The sequence below is a fragment of the Ambystoma mexicanum genome, chromosome 3p, assembly GCF_040938575.1.
Source record: "Ambystoma mexicanum isolate Mex_15411 chromosome 3p, UKY_AmexF1_1, whole genome shotgun sequence".
NCBI lineage: Eukaryota > Metazoa > Chordata > Amphibia > Caudata > Ambystomatidae > Ambystoma > Ambystoma mexicanum.
The window spans coordinates 771,651,546-771,665,248 of NC_090925.1; the positions used below are offsets into that span (position 1 = coordinate 771,651,546).

Sequence of the window (13,703 nt, forward strand, 5' to 3'; positions counted from 1 at the left end):
AGCTGCTCGAGAAGTAAAGAGTAGAACTGAGCATAATCTTTCCCCTCCGAGTCTTTAATAGAATCATGACTTTCTATAACGAATGTGTTGAAAATCTGTATTGTGCAGGTAACACAGAGCGCTACTATTACACTGTATTAACAAAATCCAAAATGGCAACCAATCCGTGTTCCAAGCCTCGCTCTGATAACAAAGCTTGTCAGCTATGTAAACAAAGAAAATAATGATCCGTGCAGACAGGAGCCCATGGCGCAAGTGAAGGAGACTCGCCAGGTGTACGCTGCAGCGTTTTTCCCTCGAGGGCCTTTCTGAGCAAGGTAGGGCTCCATAAAAACATGAACAACGGGTGCCGTTGTGCACCATGCACAACAGGAGTGGACCATTATGGTTACAAGTGCGACTAAGCTCACACATTGGTATACCCATGTGTAGGGCTCCGATAGTAACTAGACTTGATCAGCCATGCATACTATGACTTGTCCTTAGCTTTAGGCATTATAACCCATTACATTGTAAACCTGCAAAGGGCGCTGCAGGCACTAACAGTGATTGCCGGCCCTGATATGGAAAAACTGTGATAATAACTTGTTAAAAATAAAAAATGCGGTTGCACAATTCTCACGGCTCCCGTTTTTTGTTCCTCAAAGACCGGCCTGTGTCTGAAGACTTTACAACAGGAAGAATCTACCTTGACCCAAGTGGGAAAGAAAACTAAAGTACAGATTTCCAAGGGGTCAGTAACTAGTGAAATTATATCTAACAAGTTAAAGCATAAATAAGAACACATAAGCAAACTATAATTAGAGACAATATTTTACGATGTCTTACAGAGGGTACACAGGCAGTCCCTTTTGAAGAGATCGTTTTTGACGCAAGACCCCTCGTGGGTAAAAAGAATCGCCTCTTAATTCCTATGTCACCTGCCTTAATTTAAAGGTAGCACACCTTTTGTACTTTGTTCTTTTAACTTACAAGACCATCTTACAATTATGATTGCTATATAGGTGAGAGACGCATATATGTGAGTTGAAACTGACTTAATCTTTTTGTATTTTAGGAAGCGTGAGTTGTGGGGCCTTTCAACGGACTCATCCTGTAATAGAATAACTTGTATGTCCTGAAGATGGCTCTAATAATCCAATACGTGAGCATGTGGGTTCAAGTGCATCGCGGTTAAAGAGCCGAAACATGTGTCGACTTACAAGAAAAAACCCAATACCCCGGTGTTATGATAAGAACTTCTTCAGGAAGCTGAGGTAAGGTAGTACTTAATACATTATTAGTTATATCAATTAAGTACATGAGATGACAGGACAAGTGTAGGAACAGGGAGGAAGCCCACTGGCTCGCACCACCCAGGCTACATGGTTCCCAACTGCCTCGGGTGGAACACTCACACAAGACAACATTCCAACTCATCCAACATTCCACACATGACATCACTCTGTCACTGATATCATTCAAACTCTCTGTTTGCTTTTCCCAACAATGATTAATACACAATGAAGCAGTGATTTGATTCAGACGTGCAATAATCATTGCAGAACTGTCAAACATAATTATAGGCTTAAATCACACTGTAGTACAGACTATTGGTTATCTCATCAATGTGCAAATACTTTTCACTGCATTGTGTTTTTGTGCAAGTGTGCATAATAACTGTATACTGATCCCCAGTCACATCCTATCTGTTGAAGTGACTCATTATTTTAGAATTTCTTTGAATGGTGTTTAGTTTTGTGCTGACTCCAGCAGTTTTAAATAGATTGTGTATGTTGGAAACGTGTTTCAGAATTAAATAAAAACTCACTCAAGTTTATGTCACAGGTGGTCTCTTTCGAGCTGTTTGTACAACAAGGTGGGCTCGTTTATGTGCCTAAAGAATAAGGGAGGGGTAGCCAGTTTCATATAGATAGACAGGATAGAAGCAGACAATGGTTCAATAAATGGCACTGGCTGGAAAAGGCCTTGGAAAGGGTACCTTTTGTACCCGCCTCCCTAACCCAATTGTCCATGGCCCAGGTTAGTCTCCAGTCCTACACTGTCAATGATGTTAGTACTATAGGATGATGTATGGATGTGCTCTCAGATATTCTAGCCACACTATCTCCTTACAACTTGCCTCCTGCCCCTATCCTCCTCTGTCCAACTACACCCATCTTCTTATTACATTTCTCTCTTCTGTTTCTCTGGTGTCTTTCGCCTATTCTACCACATCCCTCTATCCTCCGATGTAGTACCTTCTCTCTGATCTTACTACTCCCTCCTACCCACTCTTTGTTACTACTATGCCCCTCCGCTGCATTACTATTCCCTCCTCGCACTACTACTACTACCCTTCATCCGCACTACTACTCTTTTCCCTGAACTGAGTGATATGGCCCTGCTCACACTTCTACTACACTCACTCTTACTATTTTCACCCCTGCCCCTTTATATCCTATACGCTTCTCCTCGTACCCGACTCCTACATCTGCCTCTACTAGTCTCACTCTCTCCTACCACTCCCTCTCTCTCACTCTAGCTTATATCCTCAATCCCTTACTTCTACCTCCCACTATACCTCTACCTTTTCTTCTCTCCCTACAAAGCCCCCTCCCCCGTTTCTACACTACACTACACACAACTGGTACTAATCTTTCTAGCAAATACCTCTCTTGTATTAAGCTCTTCCACCAACTCTCCAACATACCACCCCATCTGTCCTCCACCTGGTCTCTCGGTCCACCTTCTCTCCTACAGTTACCTCACCTGAACAACCCACACTCTGTCTCTCCTTCTGTCGCCTTTTATACAGTAGAGCTGGAGGTTCTGTGTCCCCCCCTACTCCTTCGACCCCTTCTATTGGCTGCAGTGCTCACCTGGTTCTCTGTACCAATCGGTGCATGTATTTTCCCTAGCATGTGTGCAACACAGGGGAGAGCCTTTAAAAAAACCCTGAGCAGAGGCGTAGACAGGGTAAGGCCTGAGTGGACAAGGCCTGCCCAAAATCTGGACATGCCCACTCAGCAGCGTTGTGTGGGCATTTATAGATGTCAATGTCACTGCAGTGGGCCAACTACATGAGCTTCAGGTCCCACTTGCCTCTGAGCCCCGCCCCCTTTATAGAACGGTTTAGCTGGCGCTCTTTGAAGGTTTTTATGCTGTTTCTGTGGCGTGCTGTGGGTCTGGAGGTTCGTTGTTCTGCTGTTGTGGTGAATTTTGTGTTTTTCTGAGGTGCTAGATGCTGTTGGGTTTTAGTGCTGGTTCACAATCACAATCTGTACCAATTGCTGCAGTTCCGGTTTTCTGTTTGTTTGGTCCTGGTCAGGGTTTTATTGGCTGCTCCGTGGTGCATTGTGGGAGATGTAGTTCTGCAATAGAAAAGAAAGAACCATGGCCAGAAAATGTACACATTGTACTGGGAGGTACCGGGAGATAAAGATAAGTCCCAGTAGAGACAGTTGTAGCACATGGAGGGCAACGGGGGCTGGCTTGGCCTTTTTTCTGGTGAGCTTCCTGCCCCAGTTTGAGAGTGGTCCCCATTCTACCCCCTGACATGTATATGCAAACAAAACATGAGTATGTTCTTAAATGTGAATACTAGCATATATTGATGCAGCCAGCATAGAAATGTGTTAACACCGCCAGCATGAAAATGTTTTCATAGTGGCATACATTGTGGGAAAAGGCCTGATGATGGGGGAGAGTGCGGCGCCTGTCGATCAGTCTGTTTGACCCTGCTGTTCCCGCTGCCGTGGTGTCTGCTCTGGCCGAGCCTCGAGTCCTTCCTGGATGCAGGCTCCTGCGCTGGTGACCAGAGGGTGCGACTTGAGCCGGGAGGCTCGGATGAGGAGGACTGCACATTGTGGCAGAAAGTGAGGGAGGCGTCATCGGCGGAGCGCTGGTGCAACGAGAGTTGTGTTTGACACCTGTTGTGCCGCAGAGGGTCGGTCGGTCCTGGGGGCGAGTGCTGGAGAAAGCTCCTGGGTGAGGCAGCCCTGAAGTCCTTGGAGCCCTTCTATGCCCCGCCTGGTTCATTACATCAGGTGCAAGACTGTCACCCCCAGGGAAGTGTGGGATGCAGTGTGACCCCTGCTGCTTGGTGAACTGATTGTGCACTCCGAGTGCCGACCTACAGGCATGCCTGTTTCTTGGACTGAGCGAAGCGGGCGACTGCCCAGGGCGCAAATTGTCCACCCTGAGGAGGGCTCGAATTGCCCTATAGGGGGGCGCATTGACCTTGGGGCGGGCACCATTGCCCTGGGCTGTGCACGATTGCTCGAGTAGAGTACAGGCAGCAGGTGCTGGCGCTGATTTACTCACGTACGTGCGTGCCCCCGTCACCATACTCGCCGCTTTCGCGCCACTCCTTGGGGGCATAGAAGGGTGCCTGGTGTTCATGGCGGCTTTTGGAAGCCAGCAGTGAGCCCTCCAGCAGCAGCATAACCAGTGGACCCACATGCCGTCAGGGTGGTAACATGACCAAGGTGGCACTGCGCCCCATGCTTGTTCCTGCCCCCCCAGGCAGTACGCAAGACATTGGGTGGGTGTTGGCAATAAAAGGCCGTGGGATTTTATTGCACAGTTATGGTCATAACAAAACATAATCATAATTACAGTAACCATAATATGCAGTACTTTTGGGCATTAGGTCCCGAGGTTCCCCTCTCTGGGTCAAGCCGCCATTCTTGTCCCACGACATTGTGTGTGGTCACCGTACAGTGACCTGTCTTCTTTATCCTTCTTCTTATCCTTTTTCTTTCTTAGGGTGGGAGGGTTCTGGGAAAAAGAAGAGACTCTGAGTGCACAGAGTACTCTTTGGTTTGGGTCCCCGTGCAGGGTCCACAAACTGATTTGTTCTTGGCTGCGGCAGCCCTTATAGAGGGGAAGTCCCCTGGGTCATTCTGTGTGGTGGGGGCTGTGGTGTCAGCCCCCTGGCCAGCATCTGCTGACAGCTAATTGCACCTTATGGTGCCTTGGCCTAGCTCCCCGTCTGCTTCCTGCCTTTTGGGGGGGCCCTACTGTTTTTCCTCCTTGTGGGGCAGGGCAGCAGGGTGTTAACTAACACCCTGCCCCTCCCTCTGTGTTCTTGGTTCGGCGACTGTGCTCGCCTTTGTAGTTTGGTGGGGGAGAGGGGGAGTGCTGGCCCATTTGTTGGGCTGCGCTCCCCCTCTCCCCTGCCTAGGCAGCCATGGGGCACTGGTTACCCGGCCTCGCCGTTACATGCGGCATTGCCCAGAACTGAAGCCAGGCCCACTTTTAGAAGCCAGCCGATGAGTCATACAGCAAAAGGAACAAAGGATTCAACAAGGTACCTGCTGCATATAACTTGTAAACTTTTGTCGTCCTCGGTGTAGTCCGTTCCTAATATGCGTGTGCCCGCTCACGCTGTGCTCGTGGAGCAAATGGCATCCCTAACAATTGTAAAAGTTGGGTCAGCCGTAATACCTTTTATCAACTTCCCTAACAAAAGGTCTTTCCCATGGCAACCTTTTTTTTTACTCCAAACTCTTAAATGTGTCAATAAATACATAATTGATGCCTTTTTTCAAACACTTGGTTTGCCAAATCACAACTTTCTAGGCTACCCCAGGTGAAAGGCAGTCCCTAATATTGTGCCCCACTGGTCGGTCATCCATGTATGCACAGTTTATGCACTTTGGAAATGTACTTTACCCTGAAATCGTTCCCTAGATACCATATGCACGGTCTACCTATCTTCAACCATTTGTACACTGAAGCTGCACGTTGCAATGTGGCACTTTATAAAACCGCTAATCAAATAAATGAAAATAAACCCATGGATGTAAAAATCACATTACTGTGTGCTAATGGGTGTCATTTCTGGTCATCAATATTAATGATACGTTACTTTTCAGGCAATTTTAGTATACTTTGTGATCATTTGAGAACACTGTGTATTGGAACATACATATGTACACCTATTTCTGCATGTGCAAACAGCATTTGCACTTTCACAAATGTTTTCTTGTACCGCTGTTATGGTTATTTCCCATGCAAAATGAATGCTCAACCGAGCTGGGGGTAGATCTCCGTCTTCGACTGGGGCCTCCCTTTGGAACAGCCTCCCTGCCACCTTGAAACTTGAGGAGAACCATCTCCGCTTCTGGAAACACCTCAAGACCTTCCTCTTCGCTTCTGCCTTTGCCCCTCTTCTCCCCTGCTGATCTGCTTTCTCCCCGCCACTGTGCACCTGGCCACCCCCTGTCCTTCGGGCACAGGTACCTGCTCACCCTGCCACCCTCCTTCATTGTCTCCAACCCACTTCTTTTCTGCACTTATCAGATATACCCTATCTGCTTAACTCAGCACTTGCCACTTGCTGGCTGCACTACCACCTATATGTATTTATTTATTTTACTTATTTATTCTGTTCTCTCTTCTGCACTTACCACCTCTCCCCACCCCATGAACTTTCCCCCTTTTCCCTTAACCATGCACTTGCGTGTTCTTAATGTCACTAGGCCTAGTAAGACCATTGTTTTTGCGCTCCCCTCCCTTTGCCTGGTCGCGCTCTGAAACACTTGTGTATGAGCGCGATATAAATACAATATGATATCATAACATATCGTATAGAAATTGAAATATAGGAAGAAGATTTTCAACATCATTAGAGCCAAAAGACCATGTACTTGGTCTTGATATAAGTTGCAGGCCTCTATGCTGATAATGGGAAGGGCTGTACATCTACCCTCTTTTCTACATGGTGCCCTGCACCTGTTGAAAGATGTCAGAGCCCCCTGTCGAAATCAAAGCCTAATTAATATAATAAATTCCAACAGTGCATGAGTTCAGTGGACGGATCGGAGGGCAGGGGCGATCCTGGAAAAGGTACTGTTGCGTTGCTTGGATTTGGTTCTGTTAATTTCCCTCCATATATTAATGTTTATTGTATTTTTAAAATGTGCTGTCTTTGTGTTCCTTGCAGCCTTGTAACTCGAGGTAGAAAAACAAACCCCACTTTGTTCACTTAGAGGAATGGGCAAATGCATGATATCCTCAGTCAAATAATCATTACCCTTCCGTGTTTTCCATGTGTGGGTTTTGGTTGATTATCCATATTAACTTGTAATACCTTTTTGTGTTTATCCGGCCATTGTACAATATCGAAGTTGGTGTATAAACCAGCGCTTTAATGCAGGGCTGTGTTTGTAGGTGACAGTGGCATGTTCAGAATCGATGGGTCGACTCCGTCTTTCAGCTTTCCAATGTTGATCGAGCAAGTACCATTAGGTTAAGGCTTTTATTGCATCGCTCTACGTAAGCACTGAGGTAATGGCGGGCGGAGATATGAGTAGGAGGAAGCATGGTTGGGATTTAATGTTTTAAAGTAATTGAATGGATCAAAGCGGGCGACAGACTGTTCGAATAGTACCCGAATGCAGCACTCTTTAAACTAGTACCCAAAGGGGAGTTTTTTGATAAAATGTAATGCAAATTGTGCAATTTAAAGACCATTTATTCAGCAACAATGGTCAAAACTACTGCCTTCACTAAATTGAAACTGATAAAGACTTACTTGCGTTACACAATGACCAATAAAGACTATCAGCCCTTGCAATACTTTCAATTGAGAGTGAACAAGTTGAACACATGGATTATGCAGCAGCAATAAATGCTTTCACAGCAGCAAAGTCAAGGAGAGTGCCCTTAACATAGACTAGTATGCACTGTTTGTGTACTCTGCTTTGTCTTAGGAATTACTGCAAAGTTCTTGAATCACAATGTAATAAAACCTGTTTCATTTGTATAACAGTGATTTATTGACGCTGGGTAGGAGTTACTTAACCGCAGGGTGTAGTTTGGAAGTGGCGCTCATGCCAAGCACGCGGCATAGGGTGGCACAATTTAGTGTTTTGCCCTGGGCACCAAATGGACTAGAAACTACCCTGGTAATGTACATGTGTTTCCAATCTGTTCGGATCCCTTCTGGTGCACTAGAGGTGTGGGGCTGATTGATGGTTTAGAAACCGATATTCATCCCTGGACCACTGGTGCCCCGGAAGTTGATTGTCACAGTCATCTTTTGAAAACTCATCTATTTTAGGTAGCCCCAACCTGGTTTCCCCAGCGCCATGATGCCCTCAGCAAACGCTTACAAAAGCATATAACATAAGAGGAAGGGGACTGCAAGATTCCCTAACACTTCCCTGCAGTATGGTGCATCCAAAGTCAGCACCCCAACTCAGCTCTATTTCAAGCGTGCAACCCACAGGGAACAGACACCGCGTGGGGGGCAGTGGTGCACGCTTACTTTAGTTCCATCGCACCAAGAACAGAGCAGAGGCATGGCCTGCGCCAGAAGTACACGCTTTCAGCACAGGCACCACGAAATGGGTAGTTTTTGTTTGTATGCTGCAGTGTATTGCAGCTGGGCCCGCTGACGGTGTATCAGTTACGTTAACACTATCTTCAATTTAGCACATGCAGCCGAGTCATTGGCAACACCAGGACATATTGGCATCACATGAGTGTCGGCATTTGTGGTCTGCGTTTAAAATGGGAACAGTAAAAGTACATAATACAGAGCTATAGGAGGTCCACTGGTTGGGCACTGACTGAACACCTCACAGGTGGCGCAGGAGACCCTGGTCAGATGAGTCCCTCTCGTCAGGGCGGATGTCACTCACACCCTTAAGGCTTGGCCGTCTTATTCTACTAGACAGGGCTCCACAGACTCGAAAGCTCCCCAGCAAACCGTTGCTGGCCCCCTCGGGTACCCCGTTTGCTCTGATAGTGGCAACTATCTGCAGAGGCTGGAGGAAGCCGACTGTAGGAGCGGTGGCGGTGGCTCAGAGTTTGGGGGTGCTCCCGCGCGTGCACGGTCCCTGCTCACTTCTCGCTGAAGAGCGGGATACGCAGCTTGCCTCGGGCAGTGCCTCGCCTGCCACCCGAGCGTCGTCTCCAGTCCCCGCTGGCGGCCGCTGCCTCCTCCCTTCAGGTCCAAGTCCACCCCTAGTGTCTGTTATCAGTATTGGGTTGGGTCGCCCGACAATGCGCTGCCTCCCTTTCCTTGTCTCTCCTCAGGCTGCCGAACGCCTGCGTGATGTGAGACATGGCCAAGAGCCTGAAGGTCCTCATCCTGGAAGCCCTGGAGGACCTGGGAAAGGAAAGCCTGAAGAAGTTTAAGTGGCAGCTGAACGAGGTGGAGCCGGAGCCGGGCTACGACAGGATCCCCTGGGGCAAGCTGGAGGAGGCGGACCCCATGGGCATTGCTGACTACATAGTCAGCTATTACCGGCAGGACTATGGGCTGCACATCGCCCTGCATGTCCTGGAGGTCATCAACGAGAAGGCGGGGGCCGAGAGTCTAAGGAGGAAGGCTGCGGGAGCAGGTACTGTGAGGCCAGGGCAGCAGGAACTACAGACCAGCACTCACCCCACCTCTGGGTAACAGTGCGGGTGTTATCTGCCAGCTTGCATCCTATGTGAGATTGCATCTTCGGGCAGTTGGCCAGCTTCAGGGCCTCGCCCCCTTGCATAAGACTGTTATCCAAACAAGAGACGTGTATATATAAAACATTTTAATTCAGCCGTTTTTAATCTGTATACTTGGGTTCTAATGCCTGCTTTACCAATGGGACGGGGTGATACTCGGGGTCCTTTAAAGAGGGTTCACACCTTCCAATCTAGGGGAGCCACTAGTCAGCCTGGGGGATACCATTCACCTTCTCAAAGGGTACCACGCACCTCCCTCTGGGGTTTCTACACCCGTTCCCCATGGGTTCCATTTGGCATGTCTAGGGGGGTCCACGTGCCTTCCGCTGGAATTCCATCCCCGAACCTGAAAAGGACATGCACCAACTCTTCAGGGGGTCTCCACACCTCCTCTTGGAGCTCAGGCACCAATGCCCCACGCTTCCTATCCAGGAGTGGCGGCGAGTTTCCCACGGGACAGGGGCCACATGTTCCTTCTCCGTGGGTTCCAGCCCACTTCCCTGGGACCAGACCTGCACCCCTGCTGGTGTTCCACGCGCTGTCTGCCGTTGCCTTCTCCAGGTGGTTGTTGTATGGTATCCTGCATCCCCATGGCTGCAATCTTCGTAGCCACGCTCACTTGGATACCCCGCCCACCCAGAGATGGCTACAGCCATAGAAACCACATAAAAATTTGAAAATACAGCGGCATAGCCCGCCCTCCAACAGCTCAGTTCCTGGGATTGGCCAGTGATGCCTTTGTAGCTCCGCCCTTGCCCACTCCTGTCATCTGTGGGGGATGCAGAATGAAATGTTAGCTGCTAACAGTTCAAAGGACCAGGAACATGCTTCTGGACTCTGGACGAATTTTGTTTCTTCCAAGGCAAATCTACTATCTGCTCGGCTCATCAAGCACTACCCACTTCCCAGTGTCACAGCCCCGAGACACACAGGCTGCGTAATAAACCCGACAACACGTTTCTTTTGTCATCGGCAGCATAGCCTATCTTATGCATGATGGTGAATTTCCAACGGAAAGACCACCAGTCACCCTGCAAATCTGTGACAGTTAAAGCGAGCAACACAATAAAGCACCCTTTAAAAATGTGTTCACACCCATAATGTTTAATAGCTTGGTATCCTAAAATGTAAAGTGTGCTTTCATGTCCTTAGTTGAATGTTCTTAAAACCATACATATCAACCAGACATGCCAACATGTGGGAGCCCCTAAGAGGGAGATTTCTACCGCAGCAATCAGGAAAATGTATTTTTCCCACAGGATTGCATTGGGGTTATCATTTTTTTAGGGCGGGAGACATTAAAAAATAGCCTGATTTGTCAATAAAAAATTGGGAGTCTCCTGCCTAAATCGGGAGGGTTGGCATGTATGATAACAACACCCTGGAGGTTTGTGACAAATCTCCAAACCTAAGTGAGTTTTTTACGCCTCTTTTATTGTGTGTCTTAAAGCGCTAAAAATAAAGTGGGTACATAGATATTGTGCCTTTTGCATCTTATAGTTTTCCATTCAGGATGTGGAAAATAAAGGTACACTGATATTATTGTGGCCCAACATGCTTCTGCTATAAGTATTTACATGTTGTCCTGATGCTTCACTATGCAATTTGTCGATTTTGCAATTAAACTCTATAGGACAGTATTATTGTAGGTTTTGACACCCAAAACTTAAATATTTGTTCCAAGTAAAGCGTGGAAGAAAGTGGCCGTGCCCAAATTGCAGAGTGGGTTAAAATCCCTGCTTCGCTGTTTAGCGTAAGTGTGTGATCCTGGGCAAATCATGTAATCTCACACTGGGCCTCATTACAAGTCTGGCGGTAACCCTGCCAGTGCTACCGATGGGTTGCTGCCAAACTTGCAATATTTACCAGCACCTGGCTTGCCGGAAACACCGGGAGATTACGACCCCAGTGTTCCACGAAGTCAGGTGCCGGTAAATGGTAAATCCCCATTCCCATTTGAGACTCAATGTGGATAACGGAAGCATTGGCACCATTAGCAACGCCAGTGCTTCCGTGAAAGTCTGCGGGGGGGTGCAGTTCTGCCCGCCATGATCATGGCGGGCAGAACGGCACCAACCTGCAGACTCGTAGTGTGCCGGTCTGATAACAACTGTGCTGGTAGGCTTAGCAGCCTTGTTGTTACCGGACCGGCACACTCGTAATGAGGCCCACTGACTTCAACTGTAAAAATTGGAGTGATCACAAGTGATTACGTTTACACCCTTACAATAGGATAGGTCTAATAAGTGTAGGGACAAATTATCGTACCCTGGTGCTCCTCTGCTAGTAGCTCCAATACTGCCATATAGACTTGCATTATTGCTGCACTGGCCCTCCGCTAGTCTCGTATAACTTGATTTGACAGGCAGACATATGGCCTCATTACGCGGTAGGAGGTAGCTTAGCACCATGGCTACCCCCTTACCGCATACCGGGTCCGGGTTCTCAGAATGGGTACTTAAAGGGTCATTCCAACCTTGGAGGACCCGGTAAGTCCCCATTCTGAGAACCATTCCCCATTCCCCATTCCCCATAGGGCTCAATGGGAATGGGGAAATAGCTAATAATGGTACCGCAATTTGCGGTACCGTTATTAGCTCTGAAGTCCCTTAGAGGGTCCCGTCCTTAACACCTGGTCAGACCAGGCGTTAAGGAAGGGACCCGCTAAGGGACCTCGGAATAGGGTGGTAAGGGATTACTGGCACCGGTAATCCCTTACCACCTACCGCGTAATGAGGCCCATAGTCTCACCATCAAGTCAATGCACCAGAGATTCTAGTATAGTGGACTAACTGTGGTAGAACCAACATTACATTTCCTCCCCTGTTGCTCCCAGCCACTGAAGTTGCTTGGGCCTTCCAGAGTACTGCCCCACACTATGCTATGTCATGTTATGCTATGATATTGAGTCTTTCATTGCACATCATCTGCCATTTTCACACTTTCTAGGACCTTCAAGGTCTGCAAGAAGTGGGTGTTTTCAGATATAAAGGAGAGAGTTAACTGATTGTAACATTGAAGCTGCACTAGAATAGTCTCATTACAATGAGTTAAGAAGCTAGATGACCCTACACAAGTATGTTTGTCACTCCTCCAACGTCTCTGAAGTTAGCACCTCTCCCAACATTTAAAGGGTTAGCCCCAGCCTAAATTTTAGCCTATGTGCACCCCTGGATGTGCGCACTTGCATTTTGTTAGGCAGAGAGGTGAGGGAAACCTTTCCCCGAAACTGGCGGTGTTAAAGTTTTACTGTGTTTGTTCAGAAAAATGTACTTGAACAAACACAGTAAATCTTTATAGCTGATACTTTCAAGAAAGACTTCCATCGCCTCTCTGCATATTGCGCTTTAAAATATACTATTTGATAGTTGGTCTCCACACCAGACCATGGGGGACTGGGGGCTAGAACAGTGAGGGCAGAGCCTCCAAGTTTGCTCCGCCTATTTTCCCTCTCACCACCACTTAGGCCCACCCCGAAATTTAGGTTTCGTTGCGCACCTGTACCACAACGTCATTCGAAGGATTTAAATATGGGGACTGCATAGCTTACTTGTGGTCCTCACGGGAATCATGTTTCCATCATTTTTAAATGCATTCTACGTGTGTAACAGAACACACACATATCTTGTGCTCTTTACTAGCCACACACAGCAAGTTTAAGCACAGTGCTACATATATCATATCATGTCACTCCTGTGTGCCTTTTTAACAGAGTTTCATTTACAGGCTTCTCGCCTAAAGGTTAAACCTTGCCCTTGGTGAAATTCTTTTCCAAAAAGTGGTTGAGATCCAAAGAAAACTCCCTTTAATGCACAGCCCTCGATGATAGTGTGAAAATGAAAGTAGCTTGCAAGCAGGCAGACAGAAGTTCACATGGGAAAAATAAATACTGCTGTGCGAACTGGATGGTGAGATGTGGTATCTCCTTCCCTGTAACACCTTTACTCTATCCTACCAGGTAGGATATTTTGGAACTCTACCTCCACCCTTTTACAACACGAACACTTTCTCAAGGACACCCCGTTATGAAAGAAAACAGACTAACACCCGAGCAGTATACCTGACGTGTCCCAATACAATGGTCAGGCAAGATCAGGCGATTGCTGCCCATCACACACACCTGACTTCCATTAAGCCTCCGCACATGGATAAAAGGTGGCGCACGAGAGCATACTCAGAGTGAGGCAAAGCACACAAGGAAACAGCAGTTTCGAGACAGCAGCTGAACGAGAGAGGAAAGACGGCAAAACAGAAGGGGATCT

General features: G+C 47.6%; 1 protein-coding gene across 1 annotated transcript in view; it reads left to right on the forward strand.

The window, feature by feature from the left end:
- Positions 1 to 237: 237 nt before the first annotated feature.
- The window catches only part of LOC138580849 (up-regulator of cell proliferation-like), a 267,762-nt gene continuing 254,296 nt past the window's right edge, over positions 238 to 13,703 (forward strand). The window contains exons 1-3 of the mRNA XM_069651721.1: positions 238 to 317; positions 648 to 733; positions 1,058 to 1,256. The gene's annotated coding sequence lies outside the window, so the exon portion shown is untranslated. The remainder of the gene's footprint in view (positions 318 to 647; positions 734 to 1,057; positions 1,257 to 13,703) is intronic.